This window comes from Chiloscyllium plagiosum, unplaced genomic scaffold (assembly GCF_037043375.1).
Source record: "Chiloscyllium plagiosum isolate Xiang-an unplaced genomic scaffold, Cpla_swu_hap1 HiC_scaffold_14, whole genome shotgun sequence".
NCBI classification, from domain to species: domain Eukaryota; kingdom Metazoa; phylum Chordata; class Chondrichthyes; order Orectolobiformes; family Hemiscylliidae; genus Chiloscyllium; species Chiloscyllium plagiosum.
Window position 1 is genome coordinate 105,848,147 of NW_028270152.1, and position 6,930 is coordinate 105,855,076.

Here is a 6,930-nt window from a genome sequence, read left to right on the forward strand (position 1 = left end):
CTGATAGGTCTCTCCTGCAGGTGGGACAGTATGGTGATGGGGCTTAATGAAACATTACCGAACAGGTCTGATTTTGTGAGCATGACTGTGTCAGATTGTTTCCTGAATAGTCAAAATACAGATTAATGGCAACAATGGAGCAGATGATAATGGGTTAGAAAGTGGAATGAAAGCCAATCAAGTAGAATATGTCTTTTATTCTCGAGAACATTGAGGAATTGAATGGACACATTGAGGGAAAATAATATGATTTAATTAAAATGGCTGCAGGATGACGGATATTGAGAAGTGAAAATCCAGACGAGTTTGGTTTTAATTTGCTTTGTTCTATGATAAAGGAATTGCACCCATAAATTCGGAAAAAAAATCTGAGAACAAATCATCAAGGTATTGCCATGGGAAATTCGCTCACTGATATTCCCCAAAATATTCTTTAGACAACATTCCCCGTAAGATTCTACAACCAACATTCTCCAGAACATTGTGTGACTGCCGTTTTCCTGAACATTCTGTAACCAACATTCTGTGCAACATTCGATAATTGACCTTCATAAAAATATTCTGAAACCGAAGTTCTCAAGGAGCATTGTATAACTGGCATTCCATGTAAATTACATAAGTGAATGACAGGGAGCATTCCATAACCCACATTCTATAAACTATTCTGTAACAGACGTTCCCCAGATAATTCTGCAACTAACGTTTCCTGGTACATCCGACAGTGATATTGTCCAGAACATTGCGTAACTGATATTTCCCGGAATATTGTGTAACATAAATTCTGTGCAGCATTCTACACATGACATTATTTCAAATTGGCCTGGTATTAGTTCACTTAACTAAAGATATAATTCAGAGGGGTGAGACCCCGTTCCAGGGAGAAGGAGACGCAGTTTCCAAAACGTCTCAGACAATTAAAGGAATGAGGATGTTTTCCCTGCGTTTGTATTTCTTCTCTACAAATGTCGACCAGAATTTTGACTAAAAGACAGAAACTTCCAAACTCTCGTTGTCGTCAAGGAACTGGAAGAAACGGTAACGTATTGCCCTCCATATTAGAAACTGAAAATAAGTGACCGGTATCTGCTCTCGAGGGATCCAGTTTGTGGGAATGTTCAAGAAATCTACTGTCAATACTAGTGTTTGCCTGTGAGTTTGCCTAGGGAGTGTGCCCGGCGTTTTACATCACTTTTTGTAGTCAATCAGATTTTTCCGATTGTAATTTTAGCATCAATTATTCTAATAACCTCTGAAGCCATGACGTGCTCAATCATACTGGTAACTTCGAATCTAGATGATGCATAATTTTCTTTACTTTCCTTCCTCCCAGTAAACGTAGTGACGATCTTCATCTTCTGTTACAAAGACTGTGGATTGTCGACATGTGTCCGTCGTTATCTCGGGGCCATGGCAGTGGCGGATCTACTGGTCATTATCCTCGACCTGATATTGAGGCACATCCCAATTGTTTATTATGAGCATTTCAATTTCTTCTGGTATATCCCAGTGTGTAATGTCCACGCTGTCTTGCTTTATGCAGCCACTGACTGTTCTGTCTGGTTCAGCGTCACTTTCACATTCGATCGATTTGTGGCAATTTGTTGCCAGAATCTGAAAAGTAAGTATTGCAGTGAGAAAACGGCAACGGTGGTTCTTGGAACAGTGACTTTGTTCAGTTGTTTAAAGAACATTTTCTGGTATTTTATGTACACAGGTCAATATTGGCTTCAGAACTCCCCCTGGTTTTGTGTGATGACAACTAGTGTTAAATATTCTCGTGTCTGGGTCTCAATTGATTTCCTACACAACATTATAACCCCGACACTCCCATTTCTCCTGATTTTGCTGCTCAATGTTTTCACCGTCAGACACATTTCAGTGACCAGCAGAGCCCGCAGGAGACTCCGGGCTCAGACAAAAGGAGACGGTCAGTCTGACACAGAGATGCAAAATCGAAAAAAATCCATAATCTTGCTGTTTGTGATATCGCTCAATTTCATCATATTATGGTCAGTAATAATGGTGTATACTCTGTGCAACCGGATGTTTTGGTTGGGTTACGACTCTGTGAATCTCGATAACTCTGTGAAGGAATTGGGCTTCGTGATGCAACTGCTCAGTTGCTGCACAAACACGATGATTTATGCAGTGACCCAGACTATATTTAGACAGGAGCTGAAGAGTATACTGAAATATCCCTTTTCACAAATGCATAAATCATTTAGATTAATTAATTACGCAAAAAATCCGTGATATTCTATTTCAGTTCAAACCCTGAACAATCAAGATGTCAGACGCTTTGTGACAAACCGAGGGAATTGATGATTTGTCCGACATAAGCCAACAGTGAATTATAAGAACATATATGAATATTTCTGTCAACTCAGAGGCCAGTGAGCAAGTTCTGACTGTATCTCTAACTTGAACTCATAATTAATAAAATGCCCAATTGAGTGTGCCTCGCAGCAGAGAGAACTATATTTCTTGTTTGTCGGTTCGTTGAAGAAGCTGAGCTGGACAAACTCGGCCCCAGGTCCTGGTCCTCAGGAGAGAGTTGAGCTCAGGAAATGTGCTTTAGTGATTGTGCCCTTTCTTTCACCTCTGGGTCACCCACTCCGACAGAGCTTTGTAGATGTTGTCTCTATCCCTGGCTTCTTCTCACTCCATATTCCCCTTTCATTCTCACATGATCTCTCTCTCTATTATTTTTCTATCTTCCCATTTTTGTCACCTACTGATTATATGCCAGAGCCAACATCGATAGGGCCAAATTGCTGTGTCTATGAAGATATCATTTCAAGAATGAAGCAACTGTGAGACCTGAAGATTTACAGGCAGTGATGCTTTCTTCAAGGAACATCTGCCGCTTGTGATGTGGGGGAACACAGGAGGAAGTGACAGAGAGAGACACTGTTACTCTGGCTCAAAACAACAGCGTTCCCACTGTTAGGGGTGCAGGCACAGCATACACTGATATACGTTAACACTAAGATACCGAATTTTCAGAAGATTTATAAATCCGGTTGTGTTTCCGAATTTACGTTTGCTCATTGAGCTAGAAGGATGGTATCAGGTTTTCATCAGCAGAATAGGTAACGTTATCAGTGAGCCTGCAATGAAGCTGTAGTATTATGCCCCATTTTCTATTCATGCGTTTAGGTTTCCTTGGATTGCTGAATGTCATTTCCTGTGTTGGTGCTAACGTTACATATTTTTGTTCTCAGATGTTTGTGGATAGCATCAAAATCTATGTGTTTATTGATACAGTCCCAGTTGGAATGCTATAATTCCAGGAATTCTCGTGAGTGTCCCTGTTTGGCTTGCACAAGTATGAATTTGTTGACCCAGTCAAAGTGGTGTCATCCTTGTTTGTATATAATGATAGTAGTGATCGTGGGTCATGTCTTATCGTGCTGAGGTGGTATTCGTGGTATCCTGCCGGCTAGGTTTCTGCTTATTTGTCCAATGTAGTGCTTTATTACAGACCTTGCAATGAGTTTTTAAGTGCATTCCGCTTTGCTGTATAGGGTCTTTTATGTTTAGTAGGTGGGTTTGTGGGCAACAATGATATCAAGTGCTCTCCGTAGTCTGGCAGTAGTTTCTGAGGTGACTTTCTTGCAGGGGAGAGTAGCTAGGGTTTCTGGGCGCTATCTATAGAAATATATACATATAGACAGAGAGAGAGAGATTGAAGTAAGTGGATACAATTGACAACCCTGTGAGATATAGAGCACAGGACAGAGAAAGAGACAAAGAAAGGGAGAGAGGGAGAAATAACAAAATACAGAAAGCGGGAAGGACTTTGAGGCAGAGACACAAAGGCAAAAAAACTGGGAGAAAAGAGAGCAACAGGCGGTATTTTGCGCAATTTTGGCCCCATTCTTGCAGGAAGGATGTACTGGCACTGGAGTGTAATCAGATGAGATTCACGAGGATAGTCGCAGAAATGAACAGCTTAAAAAGGGTGGAATGGTTGATTACTCTGGGTTGATTGTAGGTGGAGGAGGGTCAAGATTAGTTTGGCGTTGAAAATGCACAGCAGGCCAGACAGCATCAGAGGAGGATGAAAATCGACGTCTTGGGTAAACCCTCTTCATCGGGAATTAGGCAGGAATCGTCGGGGTGGAGACAAAATAGGGAGGGTTGTGGGACAGGGAAGAAGGCGGCTGAGAGCGCAATAGGTGGATGGAGGTAGGGTCAAGTTGATAGGTCAGAGAGGAAGATGGAGCGGATAGCTGAGAAGGAAGATTGACAGGTGGGACAGGTTATGAGGACCGTCCTGATCTGGAGGGTGGGAACTGGGTTAAGTTGTGGGGGAGGATAAATTAGGAATCTGGTGATTTCCACATTGATGCAGTAGGGTTGAAGCGTCCGAGTCAGAAGGCGTTTTTTCCCTTCGGGCGTCAGGTGGTGAGGGAATGGCGGTGGGGTAGGCCCAAGACCAGCAGGTCCTCGGCAGAGTGGGAGGGCGAGTTGACAAGTTCGGCCAAGGGGCGTTGGTTGATTGTTTGGCAGGGATCCCAGAGCTATTCCCTAAAGCGCTCTGGGAGATGGCATCCACTTTGCCCAATGAAGAGGAGACCGCATCAGGAGCAACAGATACAATACATGACACATGTGAACGTGCAGGTGAAACTTTGATGGATGTGGAATGCTCTTTGGGGGGCCTTGGGCAGAGATGAGGAGGGGAGCTTTGGGCACAGGCTTTGCTATTTCTGCGGTGGCAGGAGGGGTTGCCATGAAGGGAGAGTGGGTTATTAGGTTGCGTGGACCTCACCAGATGGTCACGGAAGGAACGGTCTTGGAGGAAATCTAATAGGGGTAGGGAAGGAAATATGCGGAAAGTGGACAGGGTTGGAGAGGAAAATATGCTAGTTCAGGTGGAGAATGAGGATCTAATTGAAAGGCAAATGATACTAAATAGCTTCGGTGGAGCAGATGTTGTGAAAATGTTTCCACTGTTCGAGGAGACTATGACACGAGGGCATAGTTTCAGAGGAGAGACAAAACCTTTTACAACGCAGTAAAGGAAATACTTCCTCAGCCAGTGATGTGATGCCCCCACGGAAGTCATTGACATAGAAGGGCATGAAGACCTGGTCACTGAGTTAACGTAAGGTTTAGTTAGATAGGTTTTGTGTATCAAAGGGATCAAGGGTTACACAAGAAAGCAAGAGAATGGGGATGAAAAAAATGTATTTGCCATGATATCAGTGCAGATGCAATGGTCTGAATGATCTCGTTTCTGCCCTGATACATTGAGATTCCAGTATCTCTCCCTCCCTCCCTCTCTCATTGACACAAATAAACGCAACTGTTTCATAAACTCCTGGCTCTGTCACAGAAGCGCTTTTCTCTCCAAAATCCCAGTTCATCCAGTTTGTTCCCAGCTCCCTCTAACTGGAACACAACTCTGCTAGGTAAGGAGCAAACCAAGAGTTTTTTTCTGAGATCAAAGAAGGAAAGATCGAGGTGGAAGGGAAAGCAGCTTCTGAAATGCAAGGCCAATGGTTGCTATCTGACCCTCCATTGACCCCTCACACTGTTACAATCTCGCTCACAGACGCGCGCGCGTGCGCACACACACACACACACACATGTCAGAACTGAAATCCACACAGAGACAAAGCTGCAGATTCAAATCGGGAGAAAGTAAGGACTGCATATGCTCGCTATCAAAGTCAAAAATTGTGGCGCTGTGAACGCACAGCAGGTCTGGCAGCATTCACGTCGGAAGAGAATACACGTTTTTTCGGATAACCCATCATCAGGAATGTGGTTTGTGGGCCGTTGGGGTGGGGGACTGAGAGATCAATGGGAGGTGTAGGAGGCTGGCATCAAGATAACTGAGAATTCTAGAGATAGATGAAGGTGCGGAGAACGTGATGCGTCGGAGAGGAGGATGAAGTGGATAGATGGGAATGTCAATGGTCAGATCAAGAGGGAGGTGCAGAGTTGGAGGCTTAAGATTGGGTAAAGTGGCGGAGGGGAAATGAGGAAACTGGTGAAATCCGCATTCAACCTGTGTGGTTGCACAGAGCCAAGGTGTCAGATGTGGCGTTCTTCTTCCAGGCATCAGGCGATTAGGGTTTGTTGATGGAAAAGGTCCGGGACCGGCATGGATACATGGAGATGGATGGAGAGTTGAGGTGCTCAGCTACGGGCTGTGGGATTTGTTGTTACGGGTGTCCCGGAGATATTCTGTGAAATAATCCACCAGTTAGTATTCTGTCTCCCCGATGTAGAGGAGACCACATCGATTGCAACAGATACAATAGACAATGAGGGGAATTAGGGGAAAAACGTGTAAATTTCTGTCAAATATGCAAGGATTATTTAGGGCCTTCGATGGAGGTGAGGGGAAGGTTTGGGCGCAGATTTTGGAATTCATGCGGTGGCAGTGGAATGAGTAGGGAATGGGATGTGGGCTGGTGGGGGACGTAGAAATGACAAAGGACTCGCAATGATCTTCCCAAAACGCTGATTGGAACGGAGACGGAAATATACCACAGGTGGTGGGGTCTGTTTTCTGGTGGCGGAAGTGGTGTAGGATGATGCAATATATCTGGAGTTTGGTCGGATAGACGATATGAACGCGGGTGGTTCTCTCCTTGTTGCATTTGGATGGGTACAGTTCAAGGGCGGACATGTGGGACATGGAGGATGTCCTCTAGATGTCATAGTCGACCACGTGGGAATGAAAATTGCGGCCTTTGAACAATGAATCCATCTGGGAATTTTATATCGTGGAATTGGTCATACTGTGATATTGCCTAACCGGCTGTGCTATTTCTGCACCAACTATCAACTGTGAAGTTTCAACCTAACTCCAAGAAAATTGAACTCAAAGAGGGCAACATACTCTTGCGCAGATTTATCACACAAGGGAAAACCATAACTTCACACAGGAAACACGATATTTATGTGGGA